The 15022-nt window shown below is 39.6% G+C and overlaps 1 protein-coding gene across 1 annotated transcript in view; it reads left to right on the forward strand.

The window, feature by feature from the left end:
• Window positions 1–15022, forward strand: part of C8A (complement C8 alpha chain) — an 83879-nt gene that overhangs the window by 56480 nt on the left and 12377 nt on the right. The gene's annotated exons all lie outside the window — the stretch shown is intronic.

Raw genomic sequence — 15022 nt, forward strand, 5'->3', positions numbered from 1 at the left:
CTCCATATTATGAAATGTTTTGTGGATTCATCATTTTTCTTTATTGTTGCGTAGTATTCCATTGCGTGAATATACCATATTTATTTATCCATTCATCCCTTGATGGGCACCTTAGTTGCTTTCATCTTTTTGCTATTGTAAACAGTGCTGCAGTGAACATGGGTGTGCATGTATCTGTGTAAAAGCTCTTATTTCTCTAGGATATATTCCAAGGAGTGGGACTGCTGGATCATATGGTAGTTCTATTTCTAGCTTTTTAAGGAAGCACCTTCTTCTTAGACTAAGACAGACTAGGAAGAAGGACCCGGCAGTCTACTTCTGAAAAGCATTAGCCAGTGAAAAGCTTATGGATAGCAGTGGAACATTGTCTGATATAGTGCTGGAAGATGAGCCCCCCAGGTTGGAAGGCACTCAAGACATGATTGGGGAAGAGCTGCCTCCTCAAAATAGAGTCAGCCCTAATGATGTGGATAGAGTAAAGCTTTCAGGACCTTCATTTGCTGATGTGGCACGACTCAAAATGAGAAGAAACAGCTACAAACATCCATTAATAGTCGGAACCTGGAACATACAAAGTATGAATCTAGGAAAGCTGGAAATTGTCATAAACATCGATATCCTAGGCATTAGTGAGCTGAAATGGACTGGTATTGGCCATTTTGAATCGGACAATCATATAGTTTACTATCCTGGGAATGACAACCCGGAGAGGAATGGTGTTGCATTCATCGTCAAAAAGAACGTTTCAAGATCTATCCTGAAGTACAACGCTGTCAGTGATGGGATAATATCCATACGCCTACAAGGAAGACCAGTTAATACGACTATTATTCAAATTTACACACCAACCACTAGGGCCAAAGGTGAAGAAATAGGAGATTTTTATCAGCTGCTGCAGTCTGAAATTGATTGAACATGCAATCAAGATGCATTGATAATTACTGGCGATTGGAATGCAAAAGTTGGAAACAAAGAAGAAGGACCAGTAGTTGGAAAATATGGCCTTGGTGATAGAAACAATGCCGGAGATTGAATGATAGAATTTTGCAAGACCAACGACTTCTTCATTGCAAATACCTTCTTTCACCAACATAAATGGCGACCATACACATGGACCTCTCCAGATGGAACACACAGAAATCAAATTGACTACATCTGTGAAAAGAGACGATGGAAAAGCTCAATATCATCAGTCAGAACAAGGCCAGGGGCCGACTGTGGAACAGACCATCAATTGCTCATATGCAAGTTCAAGCTGAAGCTGAAGAAAATCAGAGCAAGTCCGGGAGAGCCAAAATATGACCTTGAGTATATCCCACCTGAATTTAGAGACCATCTCAAGAGCAGATTTGACGCATTGAACATTAGTGACCAAAGACCAGATGAGTTGTGGAATGACATCAAGATCATCCATGAAGAAAGCAAGAGGTCACTGAAAAGACAGGAAAGAAAGAAAAGACCAAGATGGATGTCAGAGGAGACTCTGAAACTTGCTCTTGAGTGTCGAGCAGCTAAAGCAAAAGGAAAAATTCATGAAGTAAAAGAACTGAACAGAAGATTTCAAAGGGCCTCTCAAGAAGACGAAGTAAAGTATTATAATGACATGTGCAAAGAGCTGGAGGTGGAAAACCCAAAGGGAAGAACGCGCTCGGCGTTTCTCAAGCTGAAAGAACTGAAGAAAAAATTCAAGCCTCGAGTTGCAATAGTGAAGGATTCCACGGGGACAATATTAAACGATGCAGGAAGCATCAAAAGAAGATGGAAGGAATACACAGAGTCATTATACCAAAAATAATTAGTCGATGTTCAACCATTTCAAGAGGTGGCATATGATCAGAAACCGATGGTACTGAAGGAAGAAGTCCAACTTGCTCTGAAGGCACTGGCGAAAAACAAGGCTCCAGGAATTGATGGAATATCAATTGAGATGTTTCAAGAAACATGCAGCGCTGGAGGTGCTCACTCGTCTATGCCAAGAAATATGGAAGACAACTTCCTGGCCAACTGACTGGAAGAGATCCATATTTATGCCTAGTCCCAAGAAAGGTGATCCAACTGAATGTGGAAATTATAGAACAATATCATTAATATCACATGGAAGCAAAATTCTGCTGAAGATCATTCAAAACCAGCTGCAGCAGTATATCGACAGGGAACTGCCAGAAATTCAGGCTGGATTCAGAAGAGGATGTGGAACCAGGGATATCATTGCTGATGTCAGATGGATCCTGGCTGAAAGCAGAGAATACCAGAAGGATGTTTACCTGTGTTCTATTGACTATGCAAAGGCATTTGACTGTGTGGATCATAACAAACTATGGATAACACTGCGAAGAATGGGAATTCCAGAACGCTTAATTGTGTTCACGAGGAACCTGTACATAGATCAAGAGGCAGTTGTTTGGACAGAACAAGGGGATACTGATTGGTTTAAAGTCAGGAAAGGTGTGCGTCAGGGTTGTATTCTTTCACCATACATATTTAATCTGTATGCTGAACAAATAATCCGAGAAGCTGGACTATATGAAGAAGAGCGGGGCATCAGGATTGGAGGGAGACTCATTAACAACCTGCGTTATGCAGATGACACAACCTTGCTTGCTGAAAGTGAAGAGGACTTGAAGCACTTATTAATGAAGATCAAAGACCACAGCCTTCAGTATGGATTGCACCTCAACATAAAGAAAACAAAAATCCTCACAACTGGACCAATGAGCAACATCATGATAAATGGAGAAAAGATTGAAGTTGTCAAGGATTTTATTTCACTTGGATCCACAATCAACAGCCATGGAAGCAGCAGTCAAGAAATCAAAAGACGCATTGCATTGGGTAAATCTGCTGCAAAGGACCTCTTCAAAGTGTTGAAGAGCAAAGACTTCACCCTGAAGACTAAGGTGTGCCTGACCCAAGCCATGGTATTTTCAATCACATCATATGCATGTGAAAGCTGGACAATGAATAAGGAAGACCGAAGAAGAGTTGACGCCTTTGAATTGTGCTGTTGGCGAAGAATATTGAATATACCGTGGACTGCCAAAAGAACGAACAAATCTGTCTTGGAGGAAGTGGGGCCAGAATGCTCCTTAGAGGCAAGGATGGCAAGACTGCGCCTTACATACCTTGGACATGTTGTCAGGAGGGATCAGTCCCTGGAGAAGGACACCATGCTTGGCAGAGTACAGGGTCAGAGGAAAAGAGGAAGACCCTTAATGAGGTGGATTGACACAGTGGCTGCAACAATGAGCTCAAGCATAATGATGATTGTAAGGATGGCGCAGGACCGGGCAGTGTTTCTTTCTGTTGTGCATAGGGTCGCTATGAGTTGGAACCAACTCGACGGCACCTAACAACAACAACAACAACAAGGAAGCACCAAATCGATTTCCAAAGTGGTTGTACCATTTTACATTCCCACCAGCAGTGTTTAAGTGTTCCAGTCTCTACAGAACCTCTCCCATATTTCTTATTTTGTGTTTTTTGGATTAATGCTAGACTTGCTGGAGTGAGATGGCATCTCATTGTGGTTTTGATTTGCATTTCTCTAATGGCTGATGATTGTGAGCATTTCCTCATGTATCTGGTAGGTACCTGAATGTCTTCTTTAGTGAAGCGTCTGTTCATGTCCTTCACTCATGTTTTAATTGGGTTATTTGTCTTTTTGTAGTTGAGTTTTTGCAATATCATGTAGATTTTAGAGATGAGACGCTGATCAGAAATGTCGTAGCTAAAACTTCTTCCCAGTCTGTAGGTAATCTTTTTACTCTTTTGGGAAAGTCTTTGGATGAGCATAGGTGTTTGATTTTTAGAAGCTCCCAGTTATCTAGTTTCTCTTCTGCTGTTCATGCATTGTTAGTAGTGTTTTGTATACTGTTCATGCCATGTATTAGGGCTTCTAGCGTTGTCCCAATTTTTTCTTCCATAATCTTTATCGTTTTAGATTTATATTTAGTTCTTTGAGCCATTTCGAGTTTGTTTTTTTGTGTGGTAGGAAGTATGGGTCTTGTTTCGTTTTTTTACAGATGCATATCCACTTATGCCAGCACCATTTGTTTAAAGAGACTGTCTTTTCCCCATTTAACTAACTTTGGGCCTTTGTCAAATACCAGCTGGTCATATGTGGATGGATTTATGTCTGGATTCTCAGTTCTGTTCCATTGGTCTGTGTATCTGTTGTTGTACCAGTACCAAGCTGTTTTGACTACTGTGGCGGTATAATAGATTCTAAAATAAGGTAGAGCGAGGCCTCCCACTTTGTTCTCCTTTTTCAGTAATGCTTTACAAATCCAGGGCCTCTTTCCCTTCCATATGAAGTTGGTAATTTGGTTCTCCATCTCATTAAAAACTGCCATTGGAATTTGGATTGAATTGCATTGTATCTGTAGGTTGCTTTTGGTAGAATAGACATTTTTACAATGTTAAGTCTTTCTGTCCATGAGCAAGGTATGTTTTTCCACTTACGTAGGTCTTTTTTGGTTTCTTGCAGTAGTGTCTTGTAGTTTTCTTTGTATAGGTCTTTTACATCTCTGGTAAGATTTATTCCTAAGTATTTTATCTTCTTGGGGGCTACTGTAAATGGTATTGATTTGGTGATTTCCTCTTCAATGTTCTTTTTGTTGGTGTAGAGGAATCTAACTCATTTTTGTACGTTTATCTTGTATACTGATTCTCTGCTGAACTCTTCTATTAGTTTCAGTAGTTTTCTTGAGGGTTCTTTAGGGTTTTCTGTGTATAAGATCATGTCATCTGCAAATAGAAAAAATTTTATTTGTTCCATACCAACCTGGATGCCCTTTATTTCTTTTTCTGGTAAAATTGCTCTGGCTAGGCCCTCCAGCACAATGTTGAATAAAAGTGGTGATAAAGGGCATCCTTCTCTGGTCCCCGATCTCAAGGGGAATACTTTCAGACTCTCTCCATTTAGGGTGACGTTGGCTGTTGGCTTTGTATAAATGCCATTTTTTATGTTGAGGAATTTTCCTTCTATTCCTATTTTGCCAAGAATTTTTATCATGAATGGGTGTTGAACTTTGTCAAATGCCTTTTCTGTATCAATTGATAAGATCATGTGGTTCTTATCTTTTGTTTTATTTATATGATGGATTACATGAATTGTTTTTCTAATGTTGAACCATCCCTCCATACCTGGTATGAATCCCACTTGGTCATGGTGAATTATGTTTTTGATATGTTGTTGAATTCTATTGCCTAGATTTTGCTGAGAATTTTTACATCTGAGTTCATGAGTGATATAGGTCTGTAATTTTCTTTTTTTGTGGTGTCTTTACCTGGTTTTGGTATCAGGGATATGCTGGCTTCATACAATGAGTTTGGAAGTATTCTGTCCTTTTCTATGCTCCAAAATACCTTTAGTAGTAATGGTGTTAACTCTTCTCTGAAAGTTTGATAGAACTCTGCAGTGAAACCGTCTGGGCCAGGGCTTTTTTTGGGGTGGGGAGCTTTTTAATTACCTTTTCAATCTCTTCTTTTGTTATGAGTTTATTTAGTTGTTCTAGCTCTATTTGTGTTAGTTTAGGTAGGTAGTGTGTTTCTAGAAATTCACCCATTTCTTCTAGGTTTTCGAATTTCCTAGAGTACAATTTTTCGTAGTAATCTGATATTACTCTTTTAATTTCAGTTGGGCCTGTTGGGATATCACCCATCTCATTTCTTATTTGGGTTATTAACTTCCTCTCCTGTTTTTCTTTTCTCAGTTTGGCCAATGGTTTATCAATTCTCTTAATTTTTTCATAAAACCAGCTTTTGGTCTTAACTCTTTCAATTGTTTTTCTGTTCTCTATTTCATTTAATTCTGCTCTAATTTTTATTATTTACTTTCTTCTAGTGCCTGAGGGTTTCTTTTGTTGCTCTCTTTCTATTTGTTTAAGGTGTAGGGATAATTCTTTGATTTTGGACCTTTTTGTACGTGTGCATTTATTGATATAAATTGACCTCTGAGCACTGCTTTTGCTGTGTCCCAAAGGTTCTGATAGCAAGTGTTTTCATTCTCACTGGATTCTATGAATTTCTTAATTCCATCCTTAATGTCTTCTATAACCCAGTCTTTTTTGAGCAGGTTATTGTTCAGTTTCCAATTGTTTGATTTCTTTTCCTGCTTTTTCTGTTATTGATTTTTGCTTTTATGGCCTTATGATCAGAGACGATGCTTTGTAATATTTCAGTGTTTTGGATTCTGCTAAGGGTTACTTTATGACCTAATATGTGGTCTATTCTAGAGAATGTTCCATGTGCACTAGAACAGGAGGTATACTTGGCTGCTGTTACGTGGAGCGTTCTGTATATGTGTATGAGGTCAAGTTGGTGGATTGTGGTATTTAAATCTTCCATGTCTTTACTGAGCTGCTTTCTGCATGTCCTGTCCTTCACCGAAAGTGGTGTGTTGAGGTCTCCTACTATAATTGTGGAGTGGTCTATCTCATTTTTCAATGCCATTAGAGTTTCTTTTATGTATCTTGCAGCCCTGTCATTGGGTGCATAAATATTTAATATGGTTATATTCTCCTGGTATATTGTCACTTTAATCATTATATACTGTTCTTCCTTATCCTTTGTAGTGGATTTAACTTTAAAATCTATTTTATCAGAAATTAATATGGCCACTCCTGCTCTTTTTGATTGTTGTTTGCTTGATATATTTTTTCCATCGTTTGAGTTTTTGTTTGTGTCTCTAAGTCTAAGGTATGTTTCTTGTAGGCAGCATGTAGACCGATTGTGTTTTTTTATCCATTCTTCCACTCTGTGTCTCTTTATTGGTGCATTTAGTCCATTTACATTTAGCATAATTTTGGATAGGTATGAGTTTAGTGCTGTCATTTTGTTGTCTTTTTTTGTGTTTTGTTGAGAGTTTCTTTTTCCCATTTAAAAATTTTTTGTGCTGAGTAGTTTGTCTTTATATGTTGTCTTTTCCTCTTATTCATTGTTGTTGATTTTGTTTCTGCTGAGTCTCTATTTTTTTCCTCATGTTTTATTTTGATGAATAGGATTGTTAGTCTCCTTTTTGGTTACCTTAACATTTACCCCTATTTTTCTAAGTTTAAACCTAACTTTTATTTCTTTATATTGCCTTGTCTTCCTCTCCATGTGAAAGATCTATGATTTCATTTCTTAGTACCTCTTTGTTGTTTTAATGTTTTAATTATGTTGTTTTACAAAATAACATCACCATTTCCCTGTTTTGAGTGTTTTTTTATCTTGATTTATTTTTTTGATTTCCCAATCTGGTTTGACATCTGGTTGCTCTGGCCTGTGTTCTAGTCTTGGGTTGATATCTGAGATTATTGATTTTCTAACCAGAGAACTCCCTTTAGTAGTTCTTGTAGTTTTGGCTTGGTTTTTATGAATTCTGTAAACTTCTGTTTATCTGGAAATGTCCTAATTTTGCCTTCATGTTTGAGAGACAGTTTTGCTGGATATATGATTCTTGGCTGGCAATGTTTTTCCTTCAGTGATTTATGTAAGTCATCTCTTTGCCTTCTTGCCTGCATGGTTTCTACCGAGTAGTCCGAGCTTATTCGTATTGACTCTCCTTTGTATGTGACTTTTCATTTATCCCTAGCTACTCTTTTTTTTTTTTTTACTCTTAAAATTCTCTTTAACTTTTGTTTTGGCAAGTTTGATTATAATATGTCTTGGTGACTTTCTTTTAAGATCTACCTTATGTGCAGTTCAATAAGCATCTTGGATAAATATCTTCTCATCTTTCATGATATTAGGGAAGTTTTCTGCTAACAAATCTTCAACAATTCTCTCTGTATTTTCTGTTATCCCTCCCTATTCTGGTATTCCAATCACTAGTAGGTTATTTCTCTTGATAGAGTCCCACATGATTCTTAGGGTTTCTTCATTTTCAAAAATTCTTTTATCTGATTTTTCTTCAAATGCATTGGTGCCAAGTGTTTTATCTTCAGTCTCACTAATTCTGGCTTCTACTTGCTCAATTCTGCTCCTCTGACTTCCTATTGAGTTGTCTAATTCTGTAATTTTATTGTTAATCTTTTGAATTTCTTATTGCTGTCTCTCTATGGATTCTTGCAGCTTATTAAATTTTTCATTATATTCTTGAATAACCTTTTAATTTCTTCAACTGCTTTGTCTGTGTGTTCCTTGGCTTGTTCTGTGTATTCCCTGATCTCCTTCCTGATCTCCTTCCTGATGTCTTGAAAATTTCTAGATAGTAATCTTTTGTATTCTGCATCTCTTAATTACAGGAAGGCACTTTCATCCAGAAGATCTCTTGATTCTTTGTTTTGAGAGCTTGCTGAAGCAATCATGGTCTGCCTCTTTATGTGGTTTGATATTGACTGTTGTCTCTGAGCCATCTATAAGTTATTGTATTAGTTTATTTTATGTTTGCTTACTGTATCCTGGCTTCTTGTTTTGTTTTGTTTTGATATGCCCAAATATGTTGCTTGAGTGAGCTAGCTTGATTATTTTCACCTTTGAAGCTGTAATGTCCTGTCACCAATTGGCTAGAGCTGTTATCAGGTATATGAGTCTAGGAGTCCATTCACTTTTCTTGTATGGATTCAGCTCAGGTGTCCAGGTAGTTGGTCATCAAGTGTGTGGTACAGGCTCTGTCCTACAGTCTTAGAGGGGCAGGGATGATTGGTGTAGGTACAAGTATCTGGTTGCAGCAGGGGGTCATGCTCTGAAAAAGGCAGGAGGCTGACAACTGTCCCTAGAGTGTCTGTGAGGAAAGTGCGTCCCTGTTCCCTAAAGCATACAGGTGGGTGGATTCTGCAGACAGACCATGAGCACCCAATGCTTTTGGTTGTAAGGACTGGGAGGTACCAGTTGTCCTTGGCCCCCTGTCATGGGTGGTTGGGTGACGTGAGTGGAGCCACCAGTCCTTAGGCCCCTGATGTGGGTAGGTCAGGACCCTGTTTAATAAGCAATGCAGTGTAAACATGAAACACCCACCTCTCCACCGCACAGCTGAAACAGTTGCAGTCTGCCAACAAGGGCCTATTCTCCTGAGTAGGCCCGCACATGTCCATGCAGGAGGGAAAGGTATTCAAAGTCCATGGAGCATTTATGCCTGGACAGGAGCTGCTTCTGTCCTGAGCTCCCCAGGTTAGTGGAGCTGGCAGATTATCTTTTCCCTCAACAGTGAATTTATTCCTTCTTCAAGGGCAGGAAAATGACTCAGGATGCTCAGCAGACCTTATCTCAGTGAACTGCCAAACTTTTCGTTAGCAGCCATAGCATTTAACCACTATGCCATCAGGGTATGTCCTTAGACAAGACAATTAACCTTTATGAACCTCCAGCATCTCAACTATAAATGAGAAGTGTGGCTTAGGTATGTGTCATGGATTGAATTGTGTCCCCCCAATATGTGTCAACTTGGTTAGGCCATAATTCCCTGTAGTGTGTGGTTGTCCTCCATTTTGTGATTGCAATTTTATGTTAAAGAGGATTAGGGTGGAATTCCACCCTTACTCAAATCACATCCCTCATCCAGTGTAAGGGGAGTTCCCCTGGGGTGTGGCCTGCACTACCTTTGATCTCCCAAAAGGATAAAAAGGAAAGGGAAGCGAGCGGGGGGAGCAGGGGGAGCGGGGGGGGTACCTCATACCACCAAGAAGGCAGTGCCAGGAACAGAGGACGCTCTTTGGACCCAGGATCGCTGCTTGGAGAAGCTTCTAGTTTGGGGGAAGATTGTTGAGAAGGCCGACAGAGAGAGACTGGAGCTGACACCCTGAATTTGAACTTTTAGCATACTTTAATTTGAAGAAATCAATTTCTCTTTGTTAAAGCCATTCACTTGTGGTATTTCTGTTACAGCAGCACCAAATGACTAAGACAGTATGTGAGGGCACTTTTAGCTCTCTAATTATTAAGTTCACAGGCCTCCTCTTGCTTGCTGGTACACTACTTGGGGTTCCTCAGAAGACACTTCTTTGCAGTCAAGTTGCCCAAATCAAGTTGGAATTCTCTTTTCCCAGCAGCATGTTGCAAGCTGTCGGCAGAGCCTTCATGAACATAATCACTTCACAGGCATCCTCCAGCTCCCATTAATCAGCCAGTCCTGTCACTTTAATTCAGCAGCACTCCGCCACTCACCTAAGTAATCACTCTGGCTTCTGCCCATGAATTCCTTTTATCCACTTTTGTTTATCACTGTTGAAGCATTTTTTAATCAAAACAATTTAATATGCTAAATCTTCCTCAATTAGTAATGCATTAAAAATTAAAAGTACTTGAATGGAAACAGGCAGAAGAAGCCCTTGGCTTGGTGCTAAGTGCTAGTGCTTAAAGCATCACTTCCCCCAGGCACTTTCAGCTCAGGGGTTATTCAGAACTGATATTCACAGTCACAGACGGCTGCAGCTAAAAGGGGACTTGGAGGTGAACAAGTCCAACACCTTCTTTATATAAATGGAGAAACTGAGGCCCGCTGGGGTCACGGGGCTTGTCCAAATTCTTACAGGGAATCAGAATTTCTGGTTTTTAAGATTCTTTTGATGACAGGCGTTCACTAAAGAATTCAGTGGTGGTCGCCATGGAGCAGTACACTCTGACTCACGGCGAGCCCTCATGTATCAGGGTAGAACTGTATTCCAAAGAGTTTTCAGTGGCTGATTTTTCAGAAGTAGATTGCCAGGACTTTTTCTGGGATGCCTCTGGGTAGACACAAACCTCCAACTTTCCTGTTAGCCAAACACATTAACTGCTTGCACCATACAGGGACCCCAAAGAACTCATGTTGTTGTTGTTAGGTGCTATAAGGTTGGTTCCAACTAACAGCAGCCCTATATACAATAGAAAGAAACACTGCTGAGTCATGCGCCATTCTCACAATCGTTGTTATGCTTAAGCTCATTGTTGCAGCCACTGTGTAAATCCATCTTGTTGAGAATCTTCCTCTTTTTCACTGATCCTATACTTTACTAAGCATGATGTCCTTCTCCAGGAACTGATTCCTCCTGAAAACATGTCCTAAGTATGTGAGATATAGCCTCACTATACTTGCTTCCACAGAGCATTCTGGTTGTACTTCTTCCAAGACAGATTCGTTCATTCTTTTGGCAGTCCATGGTATGTTCAATATTCTTCACCAACACCCAGTTCAAAGACATTAATTCTTCTTCAGCCTTCCTTATTCATCATCCAGATTTCGCATGCATATGAGATGGTTTAGGAAACCCTGGTGGCGTAGTGGTTAAGTGCTAAGGCTGCTAACCAAAGGGTTGGCAGTTCAAATCTGCCAGGTGCTCCTTGGAAACTCTATCAGGCAGTTCTACTCTGTCCTATAGGGTCTCTATGAGTTGGAATCGACTCGACGGCACTGGGTTTGGATTTTTTTGGGTTTTGATGAGATGCTTGAAAACACCATGGCTTGAGTCAGGAGCACCTTCATCCTCAAGCTGACATCTTTGCTTTTGAACACTTTAAAGAGGTCTTTTACACCAGATTTGTCCAATGCCATGTGTCTTTTGACTTCTTGACTGCTCCTTCCATGGGTGTTGATTGTGGATCCAATTAAAATGAAATCCTTGACAACTTCAACATTTTCTCCATTTATCATGATGTTGCTTATTGGTCCAGTTGTGAGGTATTTTTTTTTTATGTTGAGGTGTAATCCATACTGAAGGCTGTAGTCTTTGATCTTCATCAGTAAGTGCTTCAAGTCCTCTTCACTTTCAGCAAGCAAGGTTGTGTCATCTGCATAACGCAGGTTGTTAAATGAGACTTCTTCCAATCCTGATGCCACGTTTTTCTTCATACAGTCCAGCTTCTCAGATTATTTGCTTAGCATGCAGATTGAATAGGTATGGTGAAAGGATACAACCCTGACACGCAACTTTCCCTTCTTTAAACCACGCAGTGTCCCATTGTTCTGTTCGAATGACTGCCTCTTGATCTATGTACAGGTTTCTCATGAGCACAATTAAGTGTTCTGGAATTCTCATTCTTCACATGTTATCCATAACTTGTTATGATCCACATGGTAGAATGCCTTTGCATAGTCAATAAAACACAGGTAAACATCTTTCTGGTATTCTGTGCTTTCAGCCAGGATCCATCTGACATCAGCAAGGATATCCCAGGTTCCACATCCTCTTCTGAATCCAGCTTGAATTTCTGGCAGTTCCCTGTTTATATAACGCTGCAGCCACTTTTGAATGATCTTCAGCAAAATTTTATTCTCATGTGATATTAATGATCCTGTTTGATAATTTCCACGTTTGATTGAATCACCTTTCTTGGGAATAGGCATAAATATGGGCCGTCTTCCAGTCTGTTGGCCAAGTAGCTGTCTTCCAAATGTCTCAGCCTAGAAAAGTGCACAATTCTAGTGCTGCATCCATTTGTTGAAACATTTCAGTTGGTATTCTGTCAATTCCTGGAGCCTTGTTTTTTGCCAGGCCCGTCAGTGCAGCTTGGACCTCTTCCTTTAGTAGCATGGGTTCCTGATAATGTGTTACCTCCTGAAATGTTTGAATGTCAACCAATTGTTTTTGGTATGGTAACTCTATATTTTCCTTTCATCTTCTTTTGATGCTTCCTGTGTAGTTTAATATTTTCCCTGTAGAATCCTTCAATATTGTAACTCAGGGCTTGAATTTTTTCTTCAGTTCTTTCAGCTTGAGAAATGCTGAACGTGTTCTTCCCTTTTGGTTTTCTATCTCTGTGTCTTTGGGCATCTCATTATAATACTTTACTTTGTCTTCTCCAGCTGCCCTTTGAAACCTTCTGTTCAGCTCTTTTACTTCATCATTTTTTCCTTTTGCTTTAGCTACTCGATATTCAAGAGCAAGTTTCAGAGTCTTTTCTGACATCCATTTTGGTCTTTTCTTTCTTTACTGTCTTTTTAATGACATCTTGCTTTCTTCATGTATGATGTCCTTGATGTCATTCCATGACTTATCTGGTCTTAGGTCATTAATGTTGAACATGTCAAATCTATTCTTGAGATGGTCTCTAAATTCGGATGGGATATACTTAACATACTTCGGCTCTCGTAGACTTGTTCTAATTTTCTTCAGCTTCAACTTGAACTTACATATGAGCAATTGATAGTCTGTTCTGCAGTCATCCCCTGGCATTGTTCTGCCTGATGATATTGAGCTTTTCCATGGCCTTTTTCCACAGATGCAGTTCCTTTGATTTTGTATTTCCTGTGGTAAGGTCCACATGTATAGTTGCCATTTATGTTGGTGAAAAAGGTATTTGCAAAATTCCATCATGTGATCTCCGCCATCATTTCTATCACCAACGCCATATTTTCCAGCTATCAATCCTTCTTCTTTGTTTCCAACTTTTGCATTCCAAACCAAACCTGTTGTTGTCGAGTTGATTCCAACTCATAGCGACCCTATGGAGCAGAGTAAAACTGCCCCATAGGGTTTCCAAGGAGTGCTTGGTAGATTTGAACTGCTGACCTTTTGGTTAGCAGCCATAGCTCTTAACCACTATGCCACCAGGGTTTCCAGTCACCAGTAATTATCAATGTATCCTAATTGCATGTTTGTTCAATTTCAGACTGCAGAAGTTGGTAAAAAATCTTCAATTTCTTTATCTTTGGCCTTAGTGATTGGTGCATAAATTTGAATAATAGTCATATTAACTGGTCTTCCTTGTAGATGTATGGATATTATCCCATCACTGACAGCATTGTACTTCAGGATAGATCTTGAAATGTTCTTTTTGACGGTGAATGTAACACCATTCCTCTTCAGGTTGTCGTTCCGGCATAGTATGATTGTCCGATTCAACATAGCCAATCCACTTCAGCTCACTAATGCCTAGGATATCAATGTTTATGTGTTCCATTTCATTTTTGACAATTTCCATTTTTCCTAGATTCATGCTTCGTACATTCCAGGTTCTGATTACTAATGGATGCTTGTAGTTGTTTCTTCTCATTTTGAGTCTTGCCACATCAGCAGATGGAGGTCCTGAAAGCTTGACCCCGTCCACGTCATTAAGGTTGACTCTACTTTGAGGGGAAACCCTGGTGGTGTAGTGGTTAAGTACTAATCTAAAGGTAGGCAGTTCAAATCCACCAGGTGCTCCTTGAAAACTCTGTCAGGCAGTTCTACTCTGTCCTATAGGGTTGCTATGAGTTGGAATTGACTCAATGGCAACGAGTTTGGTTTTGGTTTTTCTACTTTGAGGAGGCAGCTCTTCTCAGTCATCTTTTCTGTGCCTTCCAACCTGAGGGGCTCATCTTCTGGCACTATATCAGACAATGTTCCACTGCTATTCATAAGGCTTTTGATGACTAATTCTTTTCAGGAGTAGACTGCTGGGTCCTTCTTCCTAGTCTGTCTTAGTCTGGAAGCTCAGCTGAAACTTGTCTGCCATAGATGACCCTGCTGGTACTTGAATATTGGTAGTGTAGCTTCCAGGATCACAGCAACATGGAAGCCCCCACAGTACAACAAACTGACAGATGTGTGGGGGAAAGAACTCAGAGCATTCATTTATTCATTCTTTTTTTTTTTTCCATCAATCATATAGTCTAAAAATACTTACAGAACTCCTACTTTATGACGGACAGTGTGCTGCTCTGTGGGCAACAAACTGGTGACTAAGACACAAGCCCTTAACCTCACAGAGTTTGCAGTTTAATGGGGTAAATGTTGATGCTCAACACTCTCTTGAAAAAAATAAATCTAATTCTTACCTTATTGAGTTACAGGTCTAACTTATTTTTCCTTTGTAGTTGCCAGAATATCACTGTGACTGATAATAATTCTCATCATCATGACTCGACTCGACAGCAACGGGAACGGGAATAATAATTCTTTTATAATTGTAGTTAAATGTAATGATGTTTCAAAACACAAGTTAGATTATCACACTGAGTTAACTATCATCCAGGGGACTGCTTTAGCTACAGACAAAGTTGAACTCTATAGCATCGTTAATACTTTGCTGCCTTCTAGTTTTCTAGCCTCATCTTGTCAGGTAGACCTAGGATTGGAAACCCAGCTCTGTTTATTTAACAGCTATGTGATCAGGGAATATTGACTTTACTGCTTTGAGCATT

The sequence above is a fragment of the Loxodonta africana genome, chromosome 3, assembly GCF_030014295.1.
Source record: "Loxodonta africana isolate mLoxAfr1 chromosome 3, mLoxAfr1.hap2, whole genome shotgun sequence".
NCBI classification, from domain to species: Eukaryota; Metazoa; Chordata; class Mammalia; order Proboscidea; family Elephantidae; genus Loxodonta; species Loxodonta africana.